Source organism: Haemaphysalis longicornis, unplaced genomic scaffold (assembly GCF_048455015.1).
Source record: "Haemaphysalis longicornis isolate Haplotype H1 unplaced genomic scaffold, Haemaphysalis longicornis Haplotype H1 scaffold_8, whole genome shotgun sequence".
Lineage (NCBI taxonomy): Eukaryota > Metazoa > Arthropoda > Arachnida > Ixodida > Ixodidae > Haemaphysalis > Haemaphysalis longicornis.
The window spans coordinates 160,349,369-160,359,684 of record NW_027526445.1 but is presented as its reverse complement, the minus strand read 5'-3'; the positions used below and the strand labels follow the sequence as shown (position 1 = coordinate 160,359,684).

At 47.2% G+C, this 10,316-nt stretch overlaps 3 non-coding genes across 3 annotated transcripts; 2 read left to right on the top strand and 1 right to left on the bottom strand.

Moving 5' to 3' along the window:
• Nucleotides 1-869: 869 nt before the first annotated feature.
• On the top strand, nt 870-942 carry Trnat-ggu (transfer RNA threonine (anticodon GGU)). Its single transcript has one exon. It is a non-coding gene; the product is annotated as a tRNA-Thr (tRNA).
• Nucleotides 943-1,333: 391 nt separating this feature from the next.
• Nucleotides 1,334-1,406, top strand: Trnat-ggu (transfer RNA threonine (anticodon GGU)). The gene has a single exon. It is a non-coding gene; the product is annotated as a tRNA-Thr (tRNA).
• A 2,485-nt stretch (nt 1,407-3,891) lies between these two features.
• Trnak-uuu (transfer RNA lysine (anticodon UUU)) lies at nt 3,892-3,965 on the bottom strand. The gene has a single exon. It is a non-coding gene; the product is annotated as a tRNA-Lys (tRNA).
• Between the last annotated feature and the right edge of the window lie 6,351 nt (nt 3,966-10,316).

Genomic DNA, 10,316 nt, shown 5'->3' with positions numbered 1-10,316 from the left:
TCCCACCCGGCGGGCATTTTTTCACCACTTTCTTTTCGACTAAAAAAATTCTTCATCTCTTTCTATGACCCACCAGAACCTCCCCTTTGCTTTCCGAGGTTTTCTTGACTGCCAACCCTTATTTTCTGTCTTATTTCACGGAGCCCCTCATTTCCCATTTTCTGATTCGCTACATGCTTAGCGAGGGCCTCTGTTCTGGCAGTCTTGGTGCCAAAGGGAGCTTAAGAGGGTTCAACGCTGGTCGACCACTCTCGACATGTCGTAGACACTCGAGTCACGGCCCGGGGGTTAAAAAGAAGGTCCCCTTCACCCCGAGTAGTCCGAGTGGCACTGGCTACCACCCACAAGTGCAGGAAACAAAAATACCTTAACATAAATACCCGAGAAAGTGCTGGGGAATCAGCCCCGGCGGTAGCGTAGTGGTTATCGCACCAGACCGGTATTCTGGAGGTCGTGGGTTCGGATCCCACCCGGCGGGCATTTTTTCACCCCTTTCTTTTCGACTAAAAAAATTCTTCATCTCTTTCTATGACCCACCAGAACCTCCCCTTTGCTTTCCGAGGTTTTCTTGACTGCCAACCCTTATTTTCTGTCTTATTTTACGGAGCCCCTCATTTCCCATTTTCTGATTCGCTACATGCTTAGCGAGGGCCTCTGTTCTGGCAGTCTTGGTGCCAAAGGGAGCTTAAGAGGGTTCAACGCTGGTCGACCACTCTCGACATGTCGTAGACACTCGAGTCACTGCCCGGGGGTTAAAAAGAAGGTCCCCTTCACCCCGAGTAGTCCGAGTGGCACTGGCTACCACCCACAAGTGCAGGAAACAAAAATACCTTAACATAAATACCCGAGAAAGTGCTGGGGAATCAGCCCCGCCGGTAGCGTAGTGGTTATCGCACCAGACCGGTATTCTGGAGGTCGTGGGTTCGGATCCCACCCGGCGGGCATTTTTTCACCACTTTCTTTTCGACTAAAAAAATTCTTCATCTCTTTCTATGACCCACCAGAACCTCCCCTTTGCTTTCCGAGGTTTTCTTGACTGCCAACCCTTATTTTCTGTCTTATTTCACGGAGCCCCTCATTTCCCATTTTCTGATTCGCTACATGCTTAGCGAGGGCCTCTGTTCTGGCAGTCTTGGTGCCAAAGGGAGCTTAAGAGGGTTCAACGATGGTCGACCACTCTCGACATGTCGTAGACACTCGAGTCACGGCCCGGGGGTTAAAAAGAAGTTCCCCTTCACCCCGAGTAGTCCGAGTGGCACTGGCTACCACCCACAAGTGCAGGAAACAAAAATACCTTAACAGAAATACCCGAGAAAGTGCTGGGGAATCAGCCCCGCCGGTAGCGTAGTGGTTATCGCACCAGACCGGTATTCTGGAGGTCGTGGGTTCGGATCCCACCCGGCGGGCATTTTTTCACCACTTTTTTTTCGACTAAAAAAATTCTTCATCTCTTTCTATGACCCACCAGAACCTCCCCTTTGCTTTCCGAGGTTTTCTTGACTGCCAACCCTTATTTTCTGTCTTATTTCATGGAGCCCCTCATTTCCCATATTCTGATTCGCTACATATATATATATATATATATATATATATATATAGCGAATCAGAAAATGGGAAATGAGGGGCTCCATGAAATAAGACAGAAAATAAGGGTTGGCAGTCAAGAAAACCTCGGAAAGCAAAGGGGAGGTTCTGGTGGGTCATAGAAAGAGATGAAGAATTTTTTGAGTCGAAAAGAAAGTGGTGCCGGCCATGCTAGGGGAGCACAAGTGCGCTCCAATAAACTTGTGCTCCCTAGCACTTTCTTTTCGACTAAAAAAATTCTTCATCTCTTTCTAAGACCCACCACAACGTCCCCTTTGCTTTCCGAGGTTTTCTTGACTGCCAAACCTTATTTTATATATATATATATATATATATATATATATATATATATAACCACTGAATTACGCCACCGCTATGTCTTAACAGAACACGACAATTTCAAGGTACGGCCAGACTGGCACTGCCGTTCAACGTTACCTCCCTCTCTCTTCTTAGTTGTCCCAACGTGGAAAGCATTTATCGCGCAGCACGGGCAGTGCGGGGATTAGGCGGCTTTTTTGGGCGGCGCTCCCTCTCGGTATGCGCCAGTTGTCTGAGCTAATGGTGGGTGGTCCTGAAAGACATAGCGTTGGCGTTATTCCGTGGTTTTCTGTGTCGGCCCTCCATTTAACTTCACGCTTGTCGCGTCGTATGTGTGCCTTTACATTACTCTACGCTGCGGCCAAGCACGGACGGGGCACTCGTCTTCTTCGAACTCGCCGCGCCCCTGTGCAACTTGATCCCTGTCTTCCGCGCGGGCCGACCACTGTGCGGCTCGCCGCTGGCTGCCGCTAGTGCCTTTCTCTGTCGCCATGTCGCGGCCCTTCAAAGGGCAAACAAAGTAGACTTATCACCGTTTTCTTGGTAAAAGCAATGCCTCTCCGTTTAACGGTCTGTTCTGGGTGAACCCACGAAACAAATGCCGGGCCAGGACCGCGTCCTTAGTTACGACACCACCGCCCCGCTCTTCCCATCTGTGCTCATGCGTTGTCTGTATTTTGTTTGTCAGTTCTCTTTCATCCCAGCCGCAGCGGGCCGATAGAATATTTTGGTCCCGCTCCCATCCCCCACCCGTGCCATTTTCTCAATAAAACCACCGTCTTTCCTCCTTTTTTTAAAATCCTCTCCACTCAGCAAATGCCGTGTTGTTACAGGATTTTTTACGTTCTCTGGCGTATTCCCCTCCTTGATGAGGGAGCGGAAGAGAGACTCCCTCGCATGCAGTGTGCATAAGGATTCGGTGTTCATTGTGGGATTGTCCCTGAGGAAGGAAGTTCCACTTCCGAAACTGTCGGACTAATTTATAATAAACGAGTTAACCGCAAAGTTGTTCTTATCTTTTACCTGACCGTTTCTTCTGGCCCGTTACAAAACTCATCGAAATGTATATATATATTGAGAGGAGAATGTTCACCGGAGAGGCCGATTTTCGGGGCGACCGTTTATTCGGAGGCTCGAGCAGGGAACGCCCGAGTACACACCATGATGAGTATTCACAGAAATGAGGACGAAGTGCTAGAGCACGTCCGCTAATGATGATGATAATATACAGATGAAGAGGAAGCACTGATGGCAGTCCGATGATCCCCCACCAAGACGGACTGTGCCAACCGGTGCCGGTAGATTGCCCAAGGAAGATCACAATATATATATATATATATATATATAGATATATATATATATACAGAAAGAAATGCCGGCAGTCTACAACGCCAAAGAAGGCATAGGGGAATGATTATACTATTTTTTATCGTTAGTGCCGTTACATTATTTTTTATTTTTTTGTTATTAATTACATGAGAAAGAAAGAAAGAAAAACACGCGCCCAGAGTGGGGACCGAACCCACGCCTTTCGATTAGATCTCGAATGCCTTACCAATTCGGCTATCTGGGCGACTGTGTTCTCCGTCACTTTCTGGGGTATTTATATTTACTACAACTGTATCGGACGCTTGAGGGTGGTAGCCAGCGCTACTTAGACTACACGGAGACAAGGGGACCTTCTTTTCAACCCCCGGGGAGTGACGCGAACGTCTACAGCCTGTCATAAGCAGGTAACTGGCGGGAAACCCTCTTATGCTACCTTGGCATCAAGGCTGCCAGAACCGAGGCCCTCGCTAAGCTTTCGCACGATAATAGAGTTCAGAAATGAGGGGCTCGTTAGGAAAATACACAAAGAAATGCCGGCAGTCTACAACGCCAAAGAAGGCATAGGGGAATGATTATACTATTTTTTATCGTTAGTGACGTTACATTATTTTTTATTTTTTTGTTATTAATTACATGAGAAAGAAAGAAAGAAAAACACGCGGCCAGAGTGGGGACCGAACCCACGCCTTTCGATTAAATCTCGAATGCCTTACCAATTCGGCTATCTGGGCGACTGTGTTCTCCGTCACTTTCTGGGGTATTTATATTTACTACAACTGTATCGGACGCTTGAGGGTGGTAGCCAGCGCTACTTAGACTACACGGAGACAAGGGGACCTTCCTTTCAACCCCCGGGGAGTGACGCGAACGTCTACAGCCTGTCATAAGCAGGTAACTGGCGGGAAACCCTCTTATGCTACCTTGGCATCAAGGCTGCCAGAACCGAGGCCCTCGCTAAGCTTTCGCACGATAATAGGGTTCAGAAATGAGGGGCTCGTTAGGAAAATACAGAAAGAAATGCCGGCAGTCTACAACGCCAAAGAAGGCATAGGGGAATGATTATACTATTTTTTATCGTTAGTGACGTTACATTATTTTTTATTTTTTTTGTTAATAATTACATGGGAAAGAAAGAACAAAAAACACGCGCCCAGAGTGGGGACCGAACCCACGCCTAAATATATATATATATATATATATATATATATATATATATATATATATATATATTAAATATTTACGTAGAAAGAAAGAAAGAAAAACACGCGCCCAGAGGAGGGACCGAACCCACGCCTTTCGATTAGATCTCGAATGCCTTACCGATTCGGCTATCTGGGCGACTGTGTTCTCCTTCACTTTCTGGGGTATTTATATTCACTACAACTGTATCTTACGCTTGAGGGTGGTAGCCAACGCCACTCAGACTATACGGGGAGAAGGGGACTTTCTTTTCGAACCCCGGGGCGTGACTCGAACGTCTACAGGCTGTCATGAGCGGGCAACTGGCGGGAAACCCTCTTATGCTACCTTGGCATCAAGGCTGCCAGAACCGAGGCCCTCGCTAAGCTTTCGCGGGATAATATGATTTGGAAATGAGGGGCTCGTTAGGAAATACAGAAAGAAATGCCGGCAGTCTACAACGCCAAAGGAGGCCTCGGGGAATGGTTAGAGTATTTTTGACCGTTAGTGAACGTGATTGCAGTGACGTTATCGCAGTCGCTGAAATTGACGTGATCGCAGTCGCCGACTTTGAACGCACACCCGAAGATGCCTTCAAGCTTCCGAATCTCTTTGACGTGAATCCGGCGTTAACACAAGAATAACGGAAGAAATTGTTGGATTTGCTGCGTCCCTGCAGAGAGTGTTTTTCGCGACCTCGAAATTACGCCAGACACCTCTAGCGAAGCACCGAATAATAACGGAAGATGGAGCCCGACCTACGCGACAATCACCGTACCGCGTCTCTTCATACGATCGGGAAGCCATCCGGACTCAAGTCGTCAACATGCTCAGTGACGACATTACACAGCCATCTAAAAGTCCCTGGGCTGCGCCGGTCGTACTGGTGAAGAAAAAAGGTTTCGCATTGACTACCGGTGACTCAACAAAATCACTAAAAAGGACGTGTACCCCCTCCCCGAATCGACGATGCCCTCGACCACCTCTGCCACGCAAAATACTTCTGATCGATGGATCTGAAGACCGGCTACTGGCAAATTGAAGTGGACGAGAGAGACCGAGAGAAGACGGCATTTATAACCCCGGACGGCCTGGACGAGTTCAAGGTGATGCCGTTTGGGTTGTTCACGGCGCCAGCAACGTTTCAACGAGACATGGACACGGTGCTAGCTGCCCTAAAGTGGCACACATGCCGGGTATACCTCGACGAGGTTGTGGTTTTCTTCCGGACTTTCGACGAACACCTTGCAAGGTTGGGGTCTGTACTCGAGGCCATTCGTACATCTGGGTTAACGCTGAAGCCTGAAAAGTGCCGCTTCGCGTACGAGGAACTCATGTTTTCGGGCCATGTCGTCAACGCCGCAGGAGTCCGGCCTGACCGGGTGAAAACTTCCGCCATAGCGAACTTCCCAAGACCGAAAGATAAGAAGGGCGTGAGGAGATTTCTCGGACTATGCGCATGCTACCGCCGTATCATCGCAAACTCCGCCCGCATTGCAGAGCCACTCACTCGCTTGACGAGAGATAGCACCCCTTTCAGGTGGGAAAATTCTTAAGAAAAAGCATTCTGCGAGCTGCAACAATGCCCGCAAAGCCCGCCCGTGCTCGCGCATTTCGACAAAAATGCCGACATGCAAATGCACACGGACGCAAGTGATACAGGCTTTGGTGTTGTCCTAGTACAAAAGCAAATCAGGTGTGAAAAAGTAATCACATACGACAGCCGTGCTCTGTCCAAGGAAGAAAAAAAAGGAAGAAGAATTTCGCCCATACCTGTATCGAACACCGTTCAAGGTTGAGACAGACCACCATACGCTGTGTTTTCCATGCGCTGTTTTGGACATTGGAAGGTCGTAAGGTACTCCGCACCGTTACAGGCGAAGGAGTGCGCTGTCTGACTCTAGGGTACTAACTCACTTTCGTAGCACAATGGGTAAGACGACTGACACAGGCTCGGATCCTACCGATGCCTGGGGAATTTTTTGCGATTGTAAACGCTAGGGCACGGACGCGGACGAACATTGTGCGGTCTTAAGGTACTCCGCACCTAAAAGTCGAGTAGGGTTCAGCCGATCCCAAATGCTGCAAGGCAAAGTGGTACAAAGGCGTATTTCGCGAATTTTATACTCAGACGACATTGTTCTTCTAGCTCATAACTAGACCGATATGCGATGGCTAATAAGTAATGAAGGCCAGGAAGCCATCGACCTCGGGTTAAATTTCAGCGCAGCAAAATCGGGAATAAGGGTTTTCAATGACGCTACCACTGACGCAGTGTCTATCGAGCAAGGCGAGTGAATGAATATAAATATTTGGGAGTATGGATAAACGAAGGGGATAACAGCTTAAGAACTCACGGGGAGCAATTAAGGGTAAAGGAAAGCGAAACGCAGATATAAAGAAGCCTACAACTCTTTGGGGGTATAACAAATATCAAGTAGGAAAGGAATGTGTTAAGGAATAATGGTTCCGTGTCTCACATGTGCGAATGCTCTGCTCTGCTTAAAACGGGACCTTCTATCAGGCCTTGAATGGAAAAAGATAACAGTAGGCCGTTCGGCCTTAGGCGCGCAGGGAAAAACAACTAAAAAAGCAGTACAAGGAGATATGGGCTGGGCGTCGTTTGAAGTTCGAAAAGCACACAGTAAAATATGTTGTGCGATGAGGTTGAGAGCAATGGATCAACGAAGGTGGGTAGCTGAGGTTTTTAGGTACCTATACTTGAAAAGCGCAGACACGCAGTGGTTTAGGGTGACTAGAAGACTAACGATGAAATACAGATAGAACACTGGAGAAACCAAAACAGCCAAGGTAAGCAAAAACAGGCAAGGCAGAATGAAACGAATAAATGGAGAGAAAAAATAGAAGCTAAACTGGCCTTAAATATGCACAGGGCTGAGAAATGGAACATCATAAAGGAAAATTTCTACCATAATTCCCAGGGCAGTGCTTTGCTTTTTGAGGCTAGAGCAGGTTGCTTGCGAACTAAGAGCTTTGTGTGGAAGTACTAACAAAATTATGGGGTATGCGGGGTCTGCGGAAAAGAAACAAACTATATGGCACATATTGTTAGAATGTAAGGGTATCAATCCACATCTACATGAGGGAAATATTCGGCTTCCAGAAGCCGTAGGATTTAAGGGTAGCACAGGGGAAGTTAACTTCAAGGCTGTCGAGGCGACGAAGAGAAGATTAGAATGCTGGTGGACGAAAAGCGGAGAGGGAAATATTGCCTAGGTCAGTTACCGCCTGTAACAGAAAAAAAGGTATTTTGTGCCTGCCCTAAGCAGCGCTAGTATTAAACCACGAGTATATAACATACGTATATTACTCCTTTCTGGTAAGATGACACGACATCACTCTGCTACAAAGGGGGAACCAATAGCAATCATCATCGTCATCATCATCATCATCACCATAATAACGACACACTCCAAAAAAAGCCCCTGTGCTGTACCGTGCAACCCTTCGGATGCATTTTGTTACGGTTGTAAATGTTTAGAACCGATCGGAAAAATGGAATAGGACATTACAACTGCCTGTATCCCGCGTGCATGGCGTCACCACATTATGACCAAGCTCGCCATTGGGGCCAACGAGCGACCAACTAAGCAGTATACAACCCGATGTCGCTTCGGAACGCATACACTGTACACTTAGGCAATTTTGATGCGTCTTCAGTTATTCGCTCACATATTTAGTCTCCATTATGTACCAAGACATGTCGTCACCGCGATGGCGTGGTGACAGGGTCGTTCTCTTTTCGCGTGATCTTTCGGCGTGGTGTGGAAGCGTAAACGATCCGTCCCTTTCCTTCCATCAACCTTGACAGCCGTGAGCAGAGTGTCGGATTCATCACCGAAATGATAAAAGAAAGTACCAAACGGAACCCGAAACGTAAAGTAAAAAACTGCGCAATTTTGGACGGCCAAGAAAGGAAGGAAACACAGAAGAACGTCCAAAATTGTGCAGTTTTTACTTTACGTTGAAGATGCACCAACTCCCCCACCAGCAAGTTCTTCTAAGGAACGCAGAAAGCAGACGACCGCGTCCCCAAGCGACGCTGCGGCACCGAATATTGTAGTACCAGACGACGCCCGCAAAGGGATGTTCTTGTAGAGGACACTGAGAAAAGAAACGTTATGGGCAGTCACGCACGCGCATTGCGAGGAGGTGGATGAAACAAGGGAGAATCGCGGCGCGGGCGAAAATGTCATATTTTGATTTGCAATAAGTCCACTACTACTCTTCGCTTTAACAAAATACTTTAGGGAGGTGATAACTAGGAAGGTCATTGATTTTCCTTAAAAATTGAACATCCATGGGTCAGCAAAAGCTGTTTCAGGGCCTTTTTATATCTGTCAACATTGTTAAGCGGAAGGAAAGCGTTAGGCATATTGGGTAAAAAACAAATACAATACTACTAGCACCAGTGTTTCTTTAAAAACAGACATTGGCTTGATGTTTTGTTAAAGTAAATTAATATACGCATTAAAAACTGTTTGCAGCAAAAACATCACCGAACTAGAGAGGGCACCCAAGCCCCAACAGATGGTGCGCTAGCAGTGCGAACGCGGGAATTTTGAATCGAATGAGGCAAACTTCCATTGCGTTTTTTGTGGGAGCGGCGGGGCAGGAGGGGAAAAGCGCTACAGATGGGCCGTTAAGACAAGAAAGACTTGCCTGACAATGGCAGAATACTCATCCTTCAGTGAACTGTGTAGCCAAGCAAGCAGATACGCACCAAATTGTAACATAAAAGTGTTTTATTCCGGGCAAAACAAGCACGTGAGTGACTTCATATCCGTCACGGAAGTGAGGCCAGTACAACGAAACAAGCAGCCTGTAAAGGGTGCACCCCTGCACACAGGGTCGTCTTTATAGGAAGCTACGTTTTGGACTAAACAGTACGTTATATTTAGCATAGTTCGTTTTCGGGTTTTATATTTTATCACGAAACTGTTTTAGCCGGGATACACTAAGATTTCACTGACATCATATTCGTCACGAAAATGACGCCAGTACACCTTTGCCGAAGCGACCCGCCAGCAGGACGTCGCTCGCCAAGCACACCCGCAAAACAGCCGCCAACCAGTAAAATAATGCTCAGCTGCAGATTTCACTGCACATTTCACTTTCGCGCTTTACCAATTCCTATGACAGAGGAATCAACCACAATTTTTTCTTGAGCGTATCGCTCAGCCCTTCAGACACCACGTAGACAAAATTTGACACATATAGAAATTGAATGATGCTTTTCTTGGGTGGTTTCTGCCATTTTGACAGTCTGGAATGCCTTGCAGGAACTGAAAAAACACCAAGGGAATCACAAGGGCCGGCAAACAGCCTTGGGCCTTGGTTTGTACCCGGAGGGGGATGCGAGGTGGTTGTCGACGTACAGCAAAATGTTCACAGAAGCTGTCGAGTAAGTCTGGTTCTTCATCTGCTGCGTAATATTTGGTTGTACAAGGCTGCGCCCACAGAGGAGGAGATTCTGACGTGTGGGAGCTGCTGGGCCTATTATATTAGCCCAAATACAAACAAAGACGAAGAAAAACTGGCAATGAGGTTGTAGCTGCACAGAAGGAGAAGTGCCAGACCTGCCTTCAATGCACGCAAGGACACTCGAGTAACTTTTTGCCTGCGCTTCGGATAATTCTTTATCGTGTTGTTTGGTTAAGTTTCTTCTACCACATATCTCATATACGCTATTAGAACGAGTGGATGCGTTAAAGGGACACTGAAGTGAATTTGTCAAGCTCCCGTTTTTGCTTGCACTGCGTGGACCGGCTCAAATTAGCACACTTTTCATCGGTTATCCGGTTGACAAATCGGTAATTATTTTACAAAGCGCGAAAGAAGAAAAACTACCATGCGCGGTTTGCGGCGGCCCCACCAACTAA